The 22367-nt window shown below is 44.4% G+C and overlaps 1 protein-coding gene across 5 annotated transcripts in view; it reads left to right on the top strand.

Moving 5' to 3' along the window:
• The window catches only part of EPB41L3 (erythrocyte membrane protein band 4.1 like 3), a 235135-nt gene that overhangs the window by 83451 nt on the left and 129317 nt on the right, over window positions 1-22367 (top strand). The window contains exon 1 of one of the 5 annotated variants that reach the window (XM_058692623.1): window positions 1744-1929. The exons of 2 other annotated variants lie outside the window; for them this stretch is intronic. The gene's annotated coding sequence lies outside the window, so the exon portion shown is untranslated. Of the gene's footprint in view, window positions 1-1743; window positions 1930-2496; window positions 2517-4916; window positions 5046-22367 lie in introns of those variants that run through there. 2 more of the 5 variants (XM_058692625.1, XM_058692624.1) reach the window with 2 other exon arrangements.

Genomic DNA, 22367 nt, shown 5'->3' with positions numbered 1-22367 from the left:
TTGCATAGCAGTTGTTTCCCAGATTTACTGTTTAACTATGAAGCAGTATGGTTTTTACTCCAAAATTTGAACTCGTGGGATATTAGGATAATTAGCTAGGTACTTCTAACTTTTAAAAAATAGTATTTAGTATTCTCATGTTTTCTCCCAAGAAAATAGACATCTGTACGTTTTTGCTGATTTTCTCCATCACCAGAAAGAATACGATTTGTGAATCAGGGAGAAAACAGTTTGCTTTCGATTTAAAAACAAAAAAAAAAAACAAAAAAAAAACAGCAGAAATATGGCAATAAAGTGAATGAAAATATGAAGCCATCTGTGTCTGAAATGATAATGTCAACTTGGTTTTTGTTGTAAACAATACAATTTATTCAAGTCCACTTCTAAAGGAGAGCGTTTCACACAAACATGGAAGAAAAGCCTTTCTTCATTCACAGATCTGACATGCCACAAAGCCATATACGTACAAATCTGGTATGTGTTCTCCTGTAGCCCAGACAGAAAATTAATACAGGTAGTCCCCAGATATATCTTCCAGGATTTGAACTATCACCTTTATCTGTCACTTGACACTTCAGGTCCTTGTTACCCGTGACACTTGAGGCAATGCCAACATCACTTCCTATCAGCGTCTTGTATTTGCCTATGCATTCTCCAGGTCACCAGCTTCTTTTTCCTTTGACAGAACTTAAGCCACATTCTCTTGCTTCGAATTTCCCAAAGCTGCACATCTCCCACAGGATGCAGGTTCAGAGACTCCATAGCAACATAGCAACTGTGATTTTCCAACCTTCTCTCCCACGCCACCTGAAAAATGCCCCCCTCCCCTTTTCTAGTGCTTTTGCCCTGTCCTAGAAACCCAGGCCAAGTCTCCCCACCTCCAGAGGCTTCACTCACAGACCAAGCCTGTTAATCTCTGCCACAGGCTTTGATTCTGCACCACATCTTTGGCACCCAATAGTAAATGCCATAGTTTTGTGAATCCATCACCCGCCTCTCTCCCCTTAAGTGAGAGGGTGCTTTCCAGAAAGGGTGACCAGGAATATTTAAAGAGGGCCTTAAACACTTTAGTAAATATGCCTTGGCTGCTTGGCTGGAGTTTAGGTGTTGTGACCCTACTCAGAATAATTTCTTTCACTTGTAAATCAGAGCATCCGCCCCCTCCTCTCCCTTGCTGCTGAAAGCCTGGCCGATAATGACTTGCTTCCCTGAACGACTTGGAAGCTTGGGAGACCACCTGTAACTTGTGGACTTCTATGGTGGGAGGTGGGAGTCAGGAGGCAGGAGCTACCAAAAGACAGAAAACCTCTTCCGTCCCCCTTTTAATTCAAGTGTTCCCTATTAGCTTAATATTTCTTGAACACCCACCTGAGCAAGAGGCCACCAATTTGAATTTTATCTTAAAAAAAAAAAAAAAAAGGAACATTACTGCAGTCCCTGAGCCTATAAATTACTCACCTGCTGGTCGGGACACCCTCCCCCCCGCTCTCACAGGGACTGTCTGGGAGGCGTGAGGAGGGGACAGAGAGCCGGGGCAGTAATCTCAAGTGGAGACCCAAAGGCTAACGCTATTGGCGACTGTCTCGAGGCGTTGTCCCCGCGTCTGCTACCCCTGCGCCAGGATGGAGGGGCCAGTTACAACCTAACTGTCCTAAAGTGCCGCGGTGGCCCCCGCCCCCGCCCCCGCCCCCGCAGCTAGGAGGCGAAGGCAGGACGCCGCTGCCTTGCTCTGCGCCGGCTCTGGGCGTGTGCCCCCGCCGCAGCTCCGCGGAGCCTCCGAGCCGCCTGCAAAGGGGGGCGGGGAGCGGCGGCGAGCAGCCCGCGTCTGCGGCTTCCTCCCCACGCCCGAGCCTCCTGCGCACAGCCGGGAGGACGCGAGCCCGAGCCTCGTCCCCACGCCGCGGCGCGCGGGCTCCCTGCCCAGCCGAGGTAACTTTTCTGGCCGCCGGAGCGGGGGGATCCGAGGGGGGTCTCCGGCTTGAGAGGCGCGGAGGACGAGCCGGAGGCCGGGGGCGAGGCGCGCGGGGTGCGCGGCTGACGCGTGGCTCCGGCGCCGCACGGCCGCCCCAACTGCGGGAGCCCGGCCCCGGAACCCGCCTGCTCTCCGGCCGGGACCCCCGCGGGGCCGGGCCGACCCGGTGCGCTGCGCGCCGCGCCGGGGACGTGCCCGCTCCGCCCGCCGCTCTGCAGCATCGGCTGGGCCGGCGCGCGGAGCCTCAGCACCGGCCTCCGGCCTGGGGGCCTCCCCCGGAGCCCTGGCCGGGAGGGGCGCTCGGTCCCCTCGTCCCTTCTGCACCAATTTGCCCAGATCCCCCGTTTGGGGCGCCATGTTTTAAGTTACCCCTCGGGCCGGGGGCGAGGGAGAGGCGGGCTGCGCGGGGAGGGGCGGGGGACCGGGGGCGACACTGCGGCGCCGCCCGGGGCGGCCGGCCGGCCGGCGGGAGGGGCCCTGCGCTCAGCGCGCCGCGGTTTGCGGGCTCGTCCGGGTTGCCTGGCGCGGGCGCGGCGCGGGGCCGGTAAGGTGCGCTGGCCACAAAGCATCCCCGCTCGGGAGCGGGCCGGCCGCTTTTATGTAACTTGTCGCCTTCCTGGAACTGGGGCGGCGTCCCCCGGACGGCGGCGGGGGCTGCAACCGGCCCCCTGGGGGAGGAGGAGGGAGCGTCCTAGAGAGGTTGCTTCTGGCCCGGCACCTGCGGCGCCCCCAGCCCCGGCCTGAGCTCCCCTTGCCCCCTGCGTTGGAGCCGGAGCGCGGGGAGGCCGAGGGGCGGGGAGCCGCACTGCTCACCTGGCGCTCGAGGGACTGCGAGCGGCCTCGGGAGGTGTCTGCGAGGGCGGCTTTGCGGCGCGTGGGGGTGGGGAGGCCGGGGCTTCGGACCGCGCGAGTCGTGGTCTCAGCCAGTTCCGGGCGGGTGTTTCCCGGCTCCTGCCGTGGGGGCTCGCTCTCTCGGCTTTCGCCTCTCATCTCGCCCTACTTCTTCCCCTCCCCCTTTTCCCTCTCGGCTCCATCCCCCGCCAAGTTCATGGCTTCTGCAATGCGGTGGGTGTGGTTACCTAGTAAATTGTAACTGGTCCTTTGCAGTGCGAGCAGTCTGTTCTTTCGGGGGGTTTTATACCTACGAATCCAAAGTTTTCTAGGGTTTTCTCCTCCAGTTGCAGCCAGGGTTAAAGTTGGAAAGAGATTGTTGCAAATAGAATGATAAAGAAAACATGTGGTATTAATTACGTGTGGAGGCTGGGCTGGGAAATCCTGAGAGGGCCAGGCAGTCCAGCTAATGCACTGCTTCCATTACGTGTTTAAGTTGGTGTTTCAGTGTTTTTACATTAGTCTTGCAGTCCTGCAGAATTGCTTTTGCAGATATCCTGCCTGACCTTTTTGGGGGCTCCTTTCAGGCTCTCTGAGGTGGCTAGGTGTACTGGTGGTTCCCTTCGTTAACATTAACATCCCTGATGGCAGAGTCTTCACTCTTAGTCCTAAGAACATTCTTTTTAAGTTTTACTCTGATACTGAAAGTCTCAAGGGATCAAACATTATAAAATTACGCTTATACCTGGGAGCCCCGGACCCAGGGCCAATTGCTGCAAATTAAGCAGAGAAGCCCCATTAAGAAACGGGAGCACATCAAACTTGAGTGAACTCTGGGGAATAGGAGGTGATTTATATCTTGACTCAGAGTTTTTAAGAAATGCATCTTAATTTTGGTTTCAAACTTTAAAAAAAAACTTTAGTTGGCTTAACAAAGTTGTGAAAGGAAATAAAGGCTAGATTGAGAAACCCAACTGTAATTGGTTAATTTCACAAAGCACTGATAAAAATGTCTGAATACCAAAGACTTATTTGCATTATAATTTTCTGATGGTTTTGAAAAGCAAAATATATCAGATGCACAAGTTACTGCATCAAGTTTAGCTAATCCACTTCAGGCAAATAATTTTTTGCAAAAAAAGGACGTTTTGTGAATGATTTATCAGTAACAAAAAGTAGCCACTTTAATTTGTAATACCCCTTTTAGGTGAAGGATTGAGAAGATACAGGTCAAAAATCAGTGTCTCAGCAAACTGTTTACATTTAATTTTCAAGCCATTTCTTCGTGAATGTGATTTAGGCAGTTTTTGTCAATTCGTTACAGTGCTTGGACTTTGGCCAGCTTTGAATTGTGTTGAAACAGAAGACCAGGGAGATAGATAGATAGATAGATAGATAGATAGATAGATATTTTTTTTTTTACTTGATCAGAAGCTAGTTTATACATATGTTGGTTTTTTAAAATTGTTTGGTCAAATGCACTAGGGGCTGCCCAGATGGAAGAGGGGCAAGGCTTTGTATATCGAGAGATGTGATATTGTCATTATCTTGTGAATCTTTTCTGGATTTACTATATGTGGGATTAAAACATGGCAGGAACTTTTTGTCCAGGGTATTGTCTTACATGTTGTAATATACATATTCATCTTCTGCTTTAAAAAAGTCTTAAAATTCACAAATTAGAATTCATGTCCTCTCCATGAAGTAAAACTGCAAGAGAGGCTGAAAAATATACATGTTTCTCTTCTGTGAGAATTTGACTCTAATGAAGAGAGAGGCTTCTGATTTACTCGACTGCCCTGATCCTCTTTAATTCCCATAGTGTCTTCCAAGTTTCCAACTACAGTTTCCCCCCCTGAATGTCAGCTTTATTATGGAAGATAGACTTACTATTGAAAACCACGAATCAAATTCATCTTTAGAACCACTTCCTTTTAGCGAGATCTTGGGTGGTACAGTTGCTACATCTTTCAAAAGGCGGGCTAGCTGCTAATTTGTTGGGAATTCATCAGACACTCCTGAGGGTTCTGCTGTCATTTGCCTTGGCTGCAAAGAATTATGTGCTCAGAAGGGAGAACTGGAGCAGTGAAGTCATTGCCCTGCCTGGTGTTGTGACATCACTATGGCTCAAAGGAAACAAGGGTGGGGCAGGCAAAACCAGACGGTCTGAAGCATCTTGCTGCCTTTAACTTTGCCTGATAAATGAATGAGACTCCTTTCTCAAGTTGAACTGCGCCATAAGGTATTGTGAATTCAAGGCTGTGTAGGAAAGTATGTTCCATAGATCAAAGAAGAAGAGGGTTTTTTTTGTGAAATAGTAGAACCCATTGAATATTCCTTTTATGGGGGAAAATACTGTAATCTTTAAGAAGGGTCATTTCAAAAATTATCTAGAGAGCAAGAATAATGAGTCTGTATAATTATGTTTATGCAGAGAGCCAATGTATCTTTTTTTTTTTTTTTTTTTTTTGCTATTCTTTGTACTAAAAGAGCATTCTTATTCTTGCTAAATTTTTGGTTTAGGTAATTAGTGTTGTGTTTTAAAAGTAGCTGTGGTCTATAAAGATAGTGTATTTTCTGGGTAGGCAGTATTCTGATTTATTTTTAAGTGATGTGATTGCAATTGGCAACTGGCAACGATGGAAAAAGCTAGAGATTTCACAAGCTTGCAAGATATCTGCAGTGATTTGGGGTAGTTGATTTCCATTTAAAGTTTTGTTTGGCAAATTATTTTATAATTTAACATTTTAATTCTAACTTAGATTTCTGGTGCACAGATGATCACAGACACATTTCCCCCAAATTAGTATTGAATAAATTATAAGCAGAAGTCTGAAATTCTGAAGCTGTAAAGTACATTTCGTGTTTTGATTGCTGAATGCAGTGTGGTGTGAGCATGAAGAAGTGAAGACCTATAGAATGGCTGCAGACCTTCGTTGTCTTTTTTTCTGCCTCCCTGGTTAAGATGACTGTCGTGTTTTTCATGTGAGTGTATTATGCCTGTGGAGGCCCTGGGCAGTTCTTAACTGGGTAGCTATTCCAGAACACATTTCCAAAGCAAGGGGTGGAGGGGTGGGGTGGGGGGGCGGGGGGGAGGAGGGAAGCTGGAAATGGGAAGAATAACACAAGTAGAGAAGTTGAAATTAGATACCAGGACTGCAGATCACTTGGTGGAAATGTCTTCGGTATTGCATTTTTAGACCCGGTGGTGATTGGTTAAATTGCACACTTTAGAATGGTAAGCTTCTATTAGCACCAAACCTCTAATTCTTTTGTAATTTGCAGTAGGGAGAAAAAGCTGACAACTTAATTTTTAGATTGCTGACATTTTGATACGCTGTTCTTGTAGCCCTTCCTTATAGACTTAAAACAAAAAAAGGAAAGAAGCAGAAAGGTCTGAATTGGACCTAGGAAAAAATGCAGTATGTAACCTGCTTCACGTGTTTGTTTTTTCTCTCCAGTTTTACTTGAGTGAGCGAGTGCCTGATGTGAGTAGGATCTTCTTTTTCTTGGAGCTTCCTCCCCAAACCAAGTACAGGTCTAAACACTTACAGCGTTGAGTAAATACTCTTGGACTTGAATGAAAAATGAGGCCGCTTGTGACTTCTGCCTCCCTACAAAAAACATTTGAAAAGGCTTCAAAAGCACTGCTGCTTTATTTAAAAATGAGAATTATCGGGCCCGTGTGTGCAGTCATTATTTTTCGTGGCATGATCCTTTTCATAACAAGCTTGCTATTCTGCCCATAGCTTGAATGAGGTAGGATCTGGAGGTTTTCCCCTATCAGAGAAGAGAATACTGCAGGTACCAAGAGAAAAAAAGAATGGCTTCTTTAAACGGAAGATCTGCAGGCGGCCTGCTTCCTCTCCTGCCAGCTCTAATTGGTGTCATGCAGGACATCAGTATGGAGGGAATTCTCAGAAGACAAGGAGAGGGATCTCTCTGAGTGAAGTGCGGCAAAAGCTGAAAATGGATTAGGGCTGGGTGACAATCTTGATCCTGACGTCGGACTAAAACAGAAAAACGATTTTTCTGTTGTAGATCTCTCCTCTGCGGTCATTTTTGTACATAGCGTTTACATTGTCAAACAGGGAGTTTCTGTGTATTTCTGCGAGCCCCAAACTTCGTCATTTCTGGGACAAACTTCTATTTTGGCGTTTTGACGTGTCTGAAATGGGGATGTGACTTAACAGTTATCCTCAGCCATGTGGCAACTTATTTCAGTAATTGGAGCCTGCATCAGAAATTGGAGATTGGAGGTCAGCTGATTGGAAGAAAATCTCGGAGGAGTAATGGCCCTGGGAAGAAATAGTGCCTCACCAATGATATGTAGGAGATGGCTGTGGAAAAGCACAGACCACAGTAACTGAGCCGGCCTGCCATTCAAAGGAGTTGGAAATCTGACCCAGTAAAGAATTTGTAGGAATACCTTGGCCAGATCATTCTGTTTCTATGTACTTATTTATGCAAAGAATACTTAAATATTCTAAGAGTTCTTTAAATAACTTAAATGAGAATTCCAACGTATGAGTCACAGCTCGATTGGTGGAGTGCTGTATAATGTGATCTCTTGCAACGAAGGAGGTCCTGAATTTTACAGAAGCTGGTTTGTCACTTCGCTATGCAAAATTTTTTAAATGCTTTATAGTGCTCAGTGCTTATTGATGTGGCTCATTCTGTGTATTAGCATTATGTTTCTTATGTGTATCCCTTTATAGGAAACCTCTATCGAATGATCTTCATCTTCTGTTTTGGTCCTTGGAAGATGGTCGGACTTTGATTGAGATTTGTCATTGAGAAGACATTCCTGATTAGGACACTCCAGAAGTCAATAGGCCTAAATTTAGCTGGAGTGTGGCTTTTACACTAGGGAGTAGTGGGAGACAAGTTGAAGGAGGAAGAGTGGGGCGTGATCATGGAAGGTTTTTAGATACGAGGCTAAAGAATATTTTGGGCTTTACTGGATAGTGGGGAGCCCATGAGGGAAGTTGAGTAGGGAAGAAGAGTGTTTGGCTGGTGATGAATGTAAGGATCTATTGGAAGAATAGGAGTCTGGAGATAAATGGTCTTGTGTTAATGGCCTAATCCAGAATTTTTCCGAAATGCATTGTAAGGATTTCTCTCCTCAGTGATTGATATTTTGGCAACTCCATATATTTTTTGTGGTCACATTTAGTCGGAGATCAGTGGCCCACTTTGGGGCTGTTTAGAGTGGAAATTAGATCTATGGAAGATGGGAAGATTTTCATGCTGCTTATATATCCTTCCAAATAAAATACCTTTGTTATTTGAGATTTTAAAAATAGTGCTTAAAATGGCTTTGAATATATTCTAAAATCCTGAAAAAGAGAAAAAAAAAAAACCTCGTCCTCTAAAGACAGCTGCTTTTAATATTTTGGGCAAACACGCTTCTGAAGCTATCTCTTGGAATGTATAATATGCTGTAGCGGGTCCAGGAATCGGACAGACTTGAGTTGGGCTCCCAGTCTCGCCATTGGATGGTTCTGTGACCCGGGTCAGGTCTCCCCTTGGAGTCTGTTTCCTAATTTCTAGTATGGTCTTAATGCTTACATCTCCAGGATATGAGGATTAACTGATAGAACACATGCTAAGCACGGCTCATAGTCACTGATACATAAGTGCTTAGTAAATAGCAGTAGCTTTATTTTGTGTATGTATGGATTCAGATGGGTACATAATATTTTACAAGAATAGATTTCTAGCTTACACATTAATATGTAACCATTTTCTTTTTTATGTAACAGTATGTCCTGGGAAGCTCTCTCCTGTATACAAATCTATATCTATGTCATTATTTTTAATGGGAGATAATAATTTTCTTTGGGTCCTATGCAGTAAGGTGAAGGATCATTACCTTAATGATAGTGGTTATTTGAAGTCTTGTCATCCAGCCCCTCCTCCTCCTGCTACTTGCCTGTACGTTTCATCATTTGTCTTGTAGCACGCACATCAGAGGGCTGCAGTAAAAACAGGACACTTAAGCAAAATTAAAATCTCGAATGGCAAGTGTGTACATCTCAGTGTTGTGTGTGCATATTGAGTTATACTTAAACAGTCGGACTTTAGCCATATGTTTCTTTGTCACAGACGAGGAGTCTGGAGTTCTCTCTTGTCCGGCAAGAGAGTGGATGCGGAAGTGAATACGAGAGAGGCAAATGTCCGGGAGGAGACAAGAGCCCCAGACGGGTTTCATTTCTGTATTTATTGACTGCTCAAGATCTTACACACGTGGTGAACGTGAAGGAAACCATCAGACCGTAATCGTTCACTTGTGTATAAGAAGCGAAGGGTCTGGGGGGCAAATGGAGTTTGCGATCAAGGCACGTTGGCACCAGATGGAAAGTTAATTCCTGTAGGTGGTAGAAGAAGTTAACTTGTGATCCCACTACAGTATCTCACTAGCTAACCCGGGGCCCTCTGGCCCTGTGGCGGCGGCTTTCCACCCTAAGCTTTTTTCTAACCCATCTATGTAAGCAGGGCCCGTTTCTCCACATTTCTTGATTTCTTTTCACCTGTAATGTGTAGTCTGTTCACAGTGATCTCCCACCAGCACAGCTTAACCTTTAGGTCCCGGGGACCCACGGTCTCCCCACATGCACTCTGGCACATTCCAACAGGCAGCAGACACCACAGCCTGTAACTGAACTAGACTCTGAGTTCAGAGTCTAGACACTTGAGAGTCTGGGATAGTCTAGGAGGTGTGGTGGGGGCATCGGGCTTCCAGAGACAGCCTTGTGCTGACGTCTGAGCCCTCCCTTTGTCTTCAGCAGTGAGGGTTAACAAGTGTCAGACTCGGTTCACGGATTTCATGCAGGTGCTCCAGGGATGTGGGCCACTCTGTTGTTTTATAGACTAGCCCATGTTTTTGACCCATCTTAGGTTTACTTGAAATCCATCTGGTTTTCCCTACGTTCATGTGGCTGAGGAAAATAGCTTTATGGTCTCAAGATGGCACTAACTGGAATGGTGCACCTAGACGTCTCCTAGGTTGCCATTGTGGAGTCTGAGCTTGAGGATGGCCTGGAAGTTGCTTGGTGATTTGTATCTGGAGTTACATCATGGGGAGAGAATTCTAGATTTTTGTTTACTTCATGCCATTATTTTGTGCTAATAGGTGCTGACTTTTATGAACTTGAGCTTAAAAGGAATACTGTTAGTGGACAAAGCATGGGGTTGGAAAAAGTATAGAACTGACTGGTTTGCTCAGGGCATTTGGAAAGCTCTTCCCCTTAAATCCTGAAGTCGAGGTAGCAGTAATTCATGGGGAGGAGCTATGTTGTAGAATAAAATACAGTGAGCTGGAGTAGATATGGGTCGAAACATCTGCTCACCTTCAGCTAAGTAACTTTGGGCAGGTTGCTTCATTTCTCCGGACAATGTTTCCCAGCTGTGAAATGGCGGTGATCATGCCAACCAGAAGGTTGAAATGAGACCTATATATCCCAAGACCTCTAGAGCCATGTGCAATGAGAGTAGGCACATAGTAAACATTTTGCCATTTAAGCTACTTTGTTGTTTGCCTACTTTGCTTGTTCCTAGAGACCTGTTAGGAATTGTGAGCCTCCAAAGCTAAATCTGCAAGAGGAGTATGGAATTTGGGGAACATTCCACCTCAAACTCCATAATCCTAAAAGATGACCCTCAATGAGGCTATAGACTTTTGTCAAGTTTGCAACTCCAAATGACAGCTGTAGGCGTTTGCAAGGAATTAGCCACGGTGGCTTTCAAATTTTCGTGTGTAACAGAACTAGTGGGGGATTTGTTAAAAAGCGATTTCTAGGGATCCGTCCATAGTTCTCACTCACTAGATCTGGAGCTGGGTCCAGGCATCTGTATGTCCCAACGGGTGCTTCAGTGGATATTAATTCTGTGACCCCCTGGACTGCATTTTGTGATTGCTATCTTACAGAATCTTTCTCGACAACCTTCTAGTTTATTGGCTTTTTTTTCTAGTGAATATGTAATCTGGAAAGGTAATGTACTAAATAGTACTAACGTTTGAGAGAATGCTCTGCATAGAGAGCCCTGCCTCGTTTTCACTGTGGCTGGTCTACCGCTTAATCACTCTTGTGGCCCTAGGAAATTAACTTACAAGACTAAGGAAGTTAGGATTAAAGGTTAGTTTTCTTATCTGTTCAAACAGGATGATGGTAGTTCTGTAGCATAAATGTCGGGAATATTAACTGAGTAAGTAAAACTACGTGGCTCAGTATGTCTTCGGTTGGGTTAATTTTCTTTCTTTTAAAATAGAGTATAATCAGTGGAGAAGATATGCTTCCATGAGTAAAGGTGATTCTATTGATCAAAATCATACTTAGCTATTTGGGTTTTATAGATATTTTTAAGCTGCTATGAAGTTCTATATTGAAAATTAAAAGCTTTGTGTGTGCAAATGTTACCATTTTTAGTGGTATCATATAAATGGTAAATGGCCCGATTACATAATGATGCATGTTAATTAGCACTATTTTTCTATATTCCTGTCCAAGAAGGACATACTTTTCACTTCTCTATGTACAGAGGCAACAAAAGTCAGTTGTGTTTCATACTTAAGTTACATCAGTTTCTCAGGATCTAAAGATGAATTCCAGAGGGAGTTTCCAGAGGGACCTTGGAGCTATAGTTACAGTGCAGCTTGAAGGGTCTTAAGGAGCTTTCCTGACAGCATGGCTCTTGGTATAGAGAGGCAGCAAGTGAGATGAGTTGTTTAACCATCTTCAGACATTGACTTTTCTCCCTCTCATCGCTATGTCTCCAGATGTCACCAAACTTGCATCTTGGAACCACCTGTAAGAGTGCCTGAACAATAAGATCATATATGGGAAGGGTAAAGGCTGGAATATACAGATATCAGTAAATTAAATTTCATAATCTCTTTTTCTACTTAATTTCCAATGCAATGTTCCTCTGAAACATTTACTAGTTTTACCGGCTCACCATCATACCTGTTATTTCCACATGCTCTTATTTAAGAGTTGGCTTTCAACCTGGTGATCTCCTTGCCCGCAGCTTCCTCTGGCTAGAATCGTAAACCACCTTCTGTGGACTTCTACGGTACCAAAGAGTCCGTGTTGCTGGTCAGATCAAACACAGCCCCCTGAACGAGCCCCTCCACTCTGCCCTTGGCAGCTTTCCACACTCTCTGTCTCAGTGAATATTTTAACTGTCCTCCACGGTGAATCCAGGTCCTCTCCACCCGGGCCAGCTTCTGTCCCAACTATTCCTTCTCCAGATGACTCTGGTTCCAGTGTCTGGCAGCCTAAAGAAAGAAGCAAAACAAACCAACCCCGTCTTTTGACTCCGCTTCCTCCCCCAGCTTATTGCCCGTGTTTCTTTTCAGCTGCTTGGCGGTGAGCCAGACTTCTTTGAAATTATGATTTGTCCAAGCAGGATGCTCATTTGGCAACAGTGATAGTTAATTTTAAGACTCACTCTAACGTATACCAAAATACACATCTAGACTCTAAAGACCGGTGATATGCGCCAAAACATGGCACTTTGAGCCTTTGTAAAGTTTTGCTCCTTTATTCGTTTGTTTACTCCACAGATACTTACGGAAGGCTCCTTATGAACCTGGTACCTTGCCTGGTGCTAGGATTACAGCACTGAACAGGACAGAGCAGACCTATGCTTTCCTGTTTGCCCTGGATTTTAAGCAGGGGGACAGGCAAGCAGCAAATAAGTGTGGTTACAGAGAATGATGAATGCTCTGAAGCAGGACCAGATCACAGACGGTGGGTGTAGAGGACTACTTGAGATACTATCACGTGGGGACTTTTAACATTATACAAAGTCCTTTCTGTTCGTATCCCTTCTCTTTGGGTGCGACACCAATTCTCCGTTGTAAGTGGCCCGGGGGCAGGAACCGCATCTGTAATCATCCTGTGTCGTTTCATTCAGCCATGTCAGTGCTGAATTAATAGCTTTCACTCTTGTCACGCCTTTCCTGTGCCTACCTTTCCGGTGCCGTTATTTTGACTTTGAATACACATTCTCTTCTTTCTCGTTTAGTTTCTTCTCCTGTCCCACTCAGGTGTCGACCAACTGTGAAACTAAGGATGCTTGTTACTTAAGTTTGAGTTCGTCATTTTATAATCTTAAAGAACGTCCCCCAAATCGTAAAAGCTTTTGCGCTTACAAAACCTACATCTGCCTCTGAGCCTAACCCACTTTCAGCTGCCCCTTTGCTGAGTTCTGACTGCAACTCTGGTTAACGGGATCCAGAACCTTGGCCGTGTCCCAACTCATTCATGTTCTGAAGTATCTCACGGGTATACACGGCAGACATTCCAAAGGCTTGTGTTTATGTGCAACTTGGCTAAAAGAAGCCCCTGAACCTCTCTGAGCAAGAGCTCTAAATTTACAGTAACCTCTTCCTTCTTCCCATAGAATTATGATGACGAGGTGTGTAATTGATGTGAAAGCACTCTTCCAGCTGCGAGGATGCATACGATAATAATCAACAGTCTTGGTAGGGAGTTAGGATGGCAAACGTTAGGGGAAGGAACATGTTTGACTTCTTTCCTGCTCTGCTCCCACAGTTGTGTGCCTTCACTTGCTCTGCTCACAGTGGAATGTATGCTGAGTACTCACTAAAGGCCGGCACCATGCAGGTGTCAGCAATAGAGCAGGAGGGAAACGAGCAGCAGTACTGACTCTCCTGGGGCTGCCTGTCCCTCAGGGCACAGAGATAAGTAATTGCCTGCTTGGCAGTTCCCATCCGCCATGACTGGTGCATAGTAGGGGAATTGGGGCACTAAATGAGACAAAGGAACCTCACCTACGCAGACTTGGGTGTGTAGTTCTGGAAGGAGAGGACAAGATGTCAGACCTAGGACCTGAGCACCGTGACCTAGCATGGGCGTGTGATAGAAACAAGGGAGGGCTGTCAGGGTCTAGGGTAGGCTAGGAGGGGGTGTTTGAGGTGACTGGGAATCCTGTACCAAAGCCGAGAGGAAAGAGGGAGCTGAGTCACTTCAGGGAATCGAAGGAACTTGCCTCTGGCTAAGAAGCAGGATGGGATCCAGGGATAGTAGGGAGAAGATAAGATGAGCTTCGGAGGCCGCTAGGGTCAGCGTTCAGGGCCCCATGAGCCATCACCTGGTGGGTGGTACGGAGGCAGTTGCCCTGTTGGAGGATGTGGTCAAATGTGATTTTCAGAAAAGTTACTTTGGCTCTCGCAGTAACCTGGGGAATTTACTTTTTTAGGGGATGATGTATCAGGTGTAGTTAAAACTACTGTTTTTGAGTCATTTGAGTGAACAAATGAATCAATAAACTTAATAAGTCCTGACTGCACAGCAGTCTAGATTCATAACTTTGGGAAATACTTAGCCTTAAAAATTTCACTTTGGTTTTCTATAAACTAGGAATAATCACACTTCACAATAAATCAGCCCTTCCAGGAACCCTGTAAGTCCTTTACACGTAGTAAGTACTCACCGCCCAGAGAAGAATTCAGGGTAGTTTGAAGTAAGGACATGGTCCTGGAAATGGAGGGAAGTGAGTCACTCGGGGAAAGTGTTGAGGAGGTGGGACTTAGGAGGTGGAATTGGGACGCTAGGTGATGCGTCAGGTTGGGGAGGTGGGGGAGAGGGGAGTGGCCCCACTTACTGCTCCTGAGCTTACATGCACCAGGGGGAGCCCTGGGGTGATGGTGGGGTTAGTGACGGTGGCACAGTCGTCAGGAGTTGGGCCCAAGGGTCCTGTGGGACCTCCAGGAAGAGATGTCCAGGAGCCTTTACACAGGAGTCTGCCCACTGGAGAGGTCCAGCTTCAGGGTCAAGACTCGGAGTCATTAAAATAGGAAGGTCATTAAAGCCGGGGAAGATGAGTGCAGTATCCTACAGAGAGGACGTCGGGGAAATGGGTTTCAGGAAGGAGGGGTGTCCCGGGCTCCTGAGTACCCAGGAGATCCCGTTCCCGAAACAATTTTGCATTTAGTGGCCTCGAGGCTGGCCAGCTCTCAGTCAGGAGCCCAGAGAGGTGCCCATTTCCCTGCTCTCATTTCTCTCCCCGGCCCAGGGCGTCCAAGGGTGGGGTGGACTGCAGTGGGTTCAGGAGAAGAGGAAAGTAAGGAAGTAGGAGAAGCGCACACAGTTGCAGGGCTGGGTTAGCTGGGTGCTCATAGAAAGACTGGAAGCATGGGCTATGAGGTATGAGACACCCTATGAATTTCTGTCCACAGTGTTTTATTATTCTTTTTAAAGAAGTGTATTGAGAAGCAAAGGTGACATTGCTAAAAATACCACCCATGTAGAGAAGGGGCTGTATTTAAAATTGTGACAGGCAGCTTACTTTAAAGCACTGAGCATAGATTTGCCGTATTTTTTTATACAGCCCTATTCTGTAGACCGTGAAAGGTTCTAATTTGAGAAAAGTGCCAGAAAAGTGATGACGGCCTTTTCATTCCCTTCATTCGCCCCCTTTTCTCCTCGTGATAACAAATGATTCTACGAGGGGTGAAATATTCTTGATCATAGCTGAACATAAGTGCTGCCTTTTACTCCAAGGTGAATGTCAAGACGACCCACGGATGCTGAAGGAACCCGAGGATGCTGGGGTAGGGTTGAGGATTCTTTTCTGAAAACAGTGCAAAATATTTCGGATCCACAGAAAGGTTGAGGAATAATATGGTGACCCCCTGTGTACCCACCGTGCAGCTTAAGAAGTAGAACAGAAGTGCTGGATCTTGCCAAGCTCTCCTTCTCAGTTGTGCCTTCCTCCCTCCCCTGAGCGGCCATTTTTCTGGATTTGTGTTTAGCCTAATGATAACCGTTCTTTAGTCCTTTCCACTTATGATTTATAGTATCACCAAATTACTTGTGGTATTGTTTTTAATGTTTAAGAAACAAATGATGTGCTGTATATATATCCTTTAGCAGCTTGCTTTTGTCAGTCAGCGTTACGTTGTGTTCGTGCACATTGACATCTCTCGTATTCTACGGTGTATTCCTTGGTGGGGATCAGATGCGTTAGCCAGTGTTCGTGGCTTCCTTACTCATCCTGGAACAGGGTCATGCTTCCACCTCAGACATGTGGTACTTGCTGTCCCCTCAGCCTGGAACATTCTCCAACAGCATAGTTACCCAGCTTGCTTCGGGCACGTAAGCCCCCCCACCACCTCGCATTCCATCCAACACTACCTGTTCCCTTCCTTGCTGACATTTCTTTATATTAAACATATTTTACTTATTTATGTTTCTCGTGCATCTGCCCCACCCAGAGAATATCAGCTTCGTGAGGACAGGCCTTCTGGCTGTTTTGTTCACTGACATAAACCCCAGCTCTTAGAACAGTGCTGAGCACATAACACGTGCCCAGGACATATTTAAATGAAGGAGTTGTTTAAAATATAATGTGAGACCATCTCATGAATTTACGAAGGAGAAGCCTAAGTCAATCTTTAACATTCAGTGGCTCTGGTTTAGTTACAAGTGATTTTAACTTTAAATTGTAAGTATAACCTTAAAAAAGTGAGATCGTCTGATGAGAAAACATGCCCGTATGGCCTGCGGGATGATTCTTGGGATGTAAAAGAATTGGTATGTGTGCCAGATCAAGACATACGTCACTGAGCAGTGTCATGCTTCCAGAGTGACAGTTGGTTCCAGTCATTTTCGATTAACTTGGACTTGGTATTCTTGATGGCTCGTTAGAATGTCGTAATTTACCCCCTCCTTAAGAATTAGCACTTGCTCGTTGTCAGTACCTTCCCAGACATACCATCTGGCCTGCCCCCTTTTTCCCCTTCCAATTTTAGCACAGTCTAAGGTAAACAGCTTTTTTTTTTCCTTGCCAACGAATATTCCATTGTCTTGTAATTTAGAAAATCATTTGTACATCTCTCGTGTTCCCTCTTTGTGCTGGGAAAATCAAGGTGCAGTTGGTTTTTAATTCTGAGCTCTTCCGGGAAATATCGAGTAGATAAGTGAGGTTTTGATTAGGCGTGCATTGTAATGAAAGCAAACTGAATGATAATTTTTCATTTGGAATACAGTAGGAGGTGGAAAGGTATAAAGCTATTTGTATTTTCACAGCTGGCAAAATCAGCTACAACTTAAAGAATTTCTTATCCAAAAGAAAGTTCTCATTACTGCCTGATTTCTGTTTCTTTAAAGGAAATTTAATTTTTCTCTAAATCTAAGTATCATGTCTAGAGTACAGGGGGGCTGCAATCCAGAATTTCTTTCTGTCTACCTCCACATAGTCGGCATCAGTGAAGTGGAATGGGCTCTCTTCGTTCTTCAGTTTGTTTTCAATTACAGTTGACCTTTGAACAACACCGGTTTGAACGCAGGTCTACTTCATGTGGATTTTTTTCGGATAAATATAGTACAGTGTGTTCTGATTTTCTTAATATTTTCTTCTCTCTAGCTTTATTATAGGAATACAGTACGTAATATGTATTACAGAAAGGTGTTAAATCACTGTTTGTTATTGGTAGGACTTCAGTCAACAGTAGGCTATTAGAACCAAAAGTTATACACAGATATCCAGCTGTAGGGGGTGGATAACCCTCATGTTGTTCAAGGACAAACTGAATATTCCTTTTTTCTTGATGCCAAAAGTGACTTATTCCTTCATGAGGCTCTGAGATTAGTGTGAGTTGAGCATGTCCGGTTGATAAAGGACGGCTGACTGATAAGATGCCAAATTAGATATTCTGACAACTGACGATGTGGGAGTCCCACACCCCCCATAGCCGTTCCTCGTGAAGTTCTTCAGCTGATGGCCCACAGGATTAGGTTTGCCCAAGACATCCAAGTGTTCCACCCCTTAGGGTCCATCTGCGGTTGGCTTCACAGAGTCTAGGATGCCTGATGGCCACCGCGACTCCATTTGAAGCCATTATTCTTCAGCGTGGGCTTTAGTCAGGATTCCGTCTCAGGCCCGGGTCAGCAAAGCTGGTGTTTCGAAGTTCTCTTTAAAGAGACTGTGAGGACATAGATCATTGTTTTTCTGGCTTTCTCGTGAAATGGAATGGTCTGGTGAGACAGTCTTGTTTCTTGGTGTTCTTTTATCTGATACTGAAAGGAAGATGAAGTTGAAAACATTTTAGTAGAAATACTAGCATCATTATGATCCTCATAAGCCTTAAATATGCATCGACCATTTCTCCTATAGAAAGTATCTTTTTTGGAAGAGGTAACTAGAGACACTGACTGCAACGATTTTAGTGCATCTGCCTGATAGAGAAGTTGATCGAGTGGTAAAGATGTCAATTTAGGGGCGCCTGGGTGGCTCAGTTGGTTGAGCATCCGACTTCGGCTCAGGTCATGATCTCACAGTTCGTGAGTTCGAGCCCCACGTCAGGCTCTGTGCTGACAGCTCAGAGCCTGGAGCCTGCTTCCGATTCTGTGCCTCCCTCTCCCTCTGCCCCTCCCCTGCTCATGCTCTGTCTCTCTCTCTGTCTCAAAAATAAATAAAACATTAAAAAAAATTAAAAAAAAAAAAGATGTCAATTTAGGTATTCCTTAATAATGCAAGATTTAGAAGGCCTGTGTGCTTGCAGATCATTCTCTTCATGTTTTGTATTGTATATGTAATACCTATATAATAATCGTACATATGTATTGTGGCTATAATATATTTATATGTGTTATAATTGTGGGAGTTTGGGATCAGATTTGTGACAGGCAGTTCATTGTCTGTATATGTCATACAACGTGTATGTTTAGTCCCAGCTCAGTCACTTTTTTCTAACAGTGCAGTCATGAGCAAGTTCTTGAGTTTCTTTAACTATTTATTTATTTATTTATTTATTTATTTATTTATCTATTTATTTATTGAGAGAGAGAGAGAGAGAGAGAGAGCGAGCACATGATCAGGGGAGCAACAGAAGAGAGAAGGGGAAACAGGATCCGAAGTAGGCTCTGGCTGACAGCAGAGAGCCCGATGCGGGGCTTGAATTCACAAACAGTAAGATCATGACCTGAGCAGAAGTCGGATGCTCAACTGACTGAGCCGCCCAGGCGCCCTCTTGAGAGTTTCTTTACCACGGTTTCTTCACCTGCCAAGTGTGAATGGTAATACTAGCCTTGGGTTTATGTGACATTTATGCGCATGTGCATATCCAAAACGGGAATTGTAGTAAAGCTGGCCTGATTGTGTTGTTATATGGGTTATTAATAGTACTAATACTTCCTAGAGTTGGATTCAAAATGTGAGTTCATGGAACAGCGCTGATCCGCGTGAAAGCTTTCCTAGGCCATGCTGTTGCTCTTGGACAGACTCCTCATTGCCTTGGTTGTCTGGCTCCTATACTGACCACCCAGGCCCCTGGGCTGTCCAGCCCTGCTCTCTTTGGACCCAGCAAGGAGCAAATGTTGAAAGGGCATCAAAGAAGGGGAACTTATGTTACTTGGCTGCTCTCATTATTTCATTTCATTTTGAATGGAATACAATGAAGTGTGGCATATCAGTGCTAAAACTGAGTTCCCTGCAATGCATGATTAAAAGTGAAGAATTGAAATAAACTAGACAGGTGATCTCACCGTGTTAACATTTGTCGTGTGCATCTTTCAGTCTGACCAGCACCTGCTCCCTTTTGCTCCAGAGAATTGCTCCTGACTCCTTTGTTGTGATTATCTGGGACTGCCAATCCAGGCTGCCTGCTCCCTGGCTACAGCGGTAGGCTGGGTACCCAGGCCTTGTCTGTCACGCTCCTCCGTTCCAGCCATGGGATCGGGCCAGCTCAGCAGATCCTCCCAGGACGTGTCCACAGATAGAGTGAAGGGGCCTTAATTTTCCGAGCGGTGGAGATAGAACAATGTGGCCTCCTTGCGTGGCCCAAAGGGTATCGAGTCTGAAGGAGACATGAGATTATATTTTAGCAACATAGAATCCCTGATCTGCCCTGTTTCCTGAAAATGACCGAAGGAAGTAGTTTGTTTATATTTGTGAATTAAGGATGGCAGGAAAGCAGCTGTCAGCAGTATAATATTGTAGTTAAGAGCCCAGCCAATTACTGTCTGTATGACCAGAGGAAAGTTAAATAACCTCTCTGTGCTTCAGTTTCTTCATTTGGGAATAGTGATAATACCCACTCCATAGGTTTGTTGTAAGAATTAAGTAAGCAAGTATATTTAGAGATATCTGTATATATACACATACACATATGTATTTGTCGGGCATTATAAAAATATATATATTTTTAAGATCCTTTTTATTTTAATCCAAAAGCTTTTAAAACAAAAAACCTAGTAAGGGCATGATCTTGGACAGCCTTTCTCAAAGAAGACAAACTGATAACCAACAGGTATTAAACTTTAAAAATTGAATATATCTTGAAAACTAAATGGGGAAGAATTGCATTTTATTTTGCAAAAAGATTGTACCTAACCCTTTTAGGCACAAATTTACGTATACATTTATCTATAGCAGTTTGAGAGTATCAGTATGTTTGACTTGGAGTGTTGGTTTATTGTTTCGATTGACAAAAAACCCGACTCAAATAGTTTGAGGAAGGAAAAAGAGAATTCATCAGGAGGAGGCTGTGGTGGTCTAGAATCAGAGGAAGGCATGGGGGCAAAACGGAACTTGGAGAGATCCACTTTAAGTAGCTTCTGTCCAGAAACCACTGTGGGTGATGTTTGGCCTAGTAGCCACATCCAGTGCCATTTCATGTTCTGTGATGTCCGTTTACCAGTTTGTGAAGTCGGAATATATGGAAACCGTTGCCTTCGTGGTAATTGTGGCCCGTGTAGAACGTACACAGACCTGGCCTCGTGGAAATTTTAGTGGGTATCACTCCTTCTGTATATCCCTGCTGGCTTGACCTGTGATGCTTTTGAGATTGGGTCCTTGTTCTTTCAGTCTTGAAATACAGTCTGTGTAATGTGATTTGTGGTGCACTGAAGTAAAATGGAAAACCTGTCTATTGTGTCTACGGCTTTGCTTTGTTATGTTTCATTGTTTACTATTTGGCTCCTTGTGGGATGACTTTTAGGAGCGATGTTAGTTTTTCATGGTTTCAAATCACTGAATGTAGACGTGGGTCAGAAACCAGGGGAATAGATGTGTTCTAAAGGCTTTGAACTCTAATGACATTTTATGGTGAGCAGGCTGATGAAAGCACTTACGTGTTTTTGAAGTCAAGCACAAAACAATGAAACCTACAGCCTCGAAAAGAGAGTCTATCGAGTATGACTTGCATGAAAAATACCTTTTATCCAGATCACCATTTACGTCCACAGATATTACATTGTGTTATTATACTGTAACTATAAACTTCTGTTTGGTATTGAAAGGAGTAAATGTTTCTGTTCTACAAAGATAACCCTTTTAGTTACGGTCAACAACCTCCTGAGATGCATTGTTTGATAATGTTTAATTGTGTTCTTGCTACAAGTTAAATTTTTGTTTATATTGTATATTATGTTTAAGGCTTTTAATGGCTGATGTTGAGACTAGGTGTCAATATTTCAACATCTTGTGACTAAGGTAATCACAGTGATATTGAGTGCCAGCTGAATTGTTTATACTCATCCACTTATTCACCAAATTTTTTCATGAGAACCTATTATATGCCATGCACTTTAGTACCTAGTGGTGAGCGGAAACCAGAAAATTTCTGCCCACATGGAGCTTATATTCTAGACAGATTTTCTGCTATCTCCTCTGAGCCTGCAAAATCCTTGTTAGGTAGGTATTATGCCCAGTCTCTAAGTTCTGAGTGCAGGTTTGAGCTTTAAACTCTTTGAACCTGGGAGGTGAGGGAGGGAGGCATGGGTGACATTACCTGGAAGAGAAATAATACAAAAGCTAATGAGTGTCGCATTTTCTAATTGTGTTCCCCTAAGTGATGAATGTCAATAAGGGTGTTATTCTGTGTAACACAGATGGGGAGACACTAGTTTAAAGTGTTACTGTTTTATTATTTTAAAAAATGTTTTAATGTTTATTTTTGAGAGAGCGAGAGAGAGAGAAGGAGGGAGGGAGGAAGAGGAAGAGAGGAGGGACAGAGAGAGAGGGAGACACAGAATCCGAAGCAGGCTGCAGACTCTGAGCTGTCAGCACAGAGCCTGCTATGGGGCTCGAACTCACAAACCGTGAGATCATGACCCAAGCTGAAGCCAGATGCTTAATCGGCTAAGCCACCCAGGCGTCCCTCTGTTTTATTATTAATCAGATTTCACATATTAGTTTTTAGATATTTTTTCTTCAAATAGGATTTTTACCATGGAAACGTTGGGTTTAAATTCCTGGAAAATATTTGAAGTGAATTTATCTTTAATTTTTTTATTTGATTGGCAGTGACCTTCATAACTAATATTCATACGGAAGATAGATGATTATACTTTGGCCTTTCCTAGCCAGGAGATTTTAACTCCTGGGGAGTTCCTTAACCATCCCGACCTCGCTCCCTTCCTTTCTCATAAGAGGCAGGCAGCGTAATTGTCTCTCCTAGATTAATAGTCTGTGACTCAGAAACATGTCCAACTGACACAACTCAGAGATAAATCTGTCAACCTAGTTGATTTGACCTTGATTATTCTTTCCATGACTTGAAGCCTGTTTCTTCTGGGGGCATGTCTGGTTT

Source organism: Neofelis nebulosa, chromosome 11 (assembly GCF_028018385.1).
Source record: "Neofelis nebulosa isolate mNeoNeb1 chromosome 11, mNeoNeb1.pri, whole genome shotgun sequence".
NCBI classification, from domain to species: Eukaryota; Metazoa; Chordata; class Mammalia; order Carnivora; family Felidae; genus Neofelis; species Neofelis nebulosa.
This window is presented reverse-complemented; position numbering and strand designations above follow the sequence as displayed.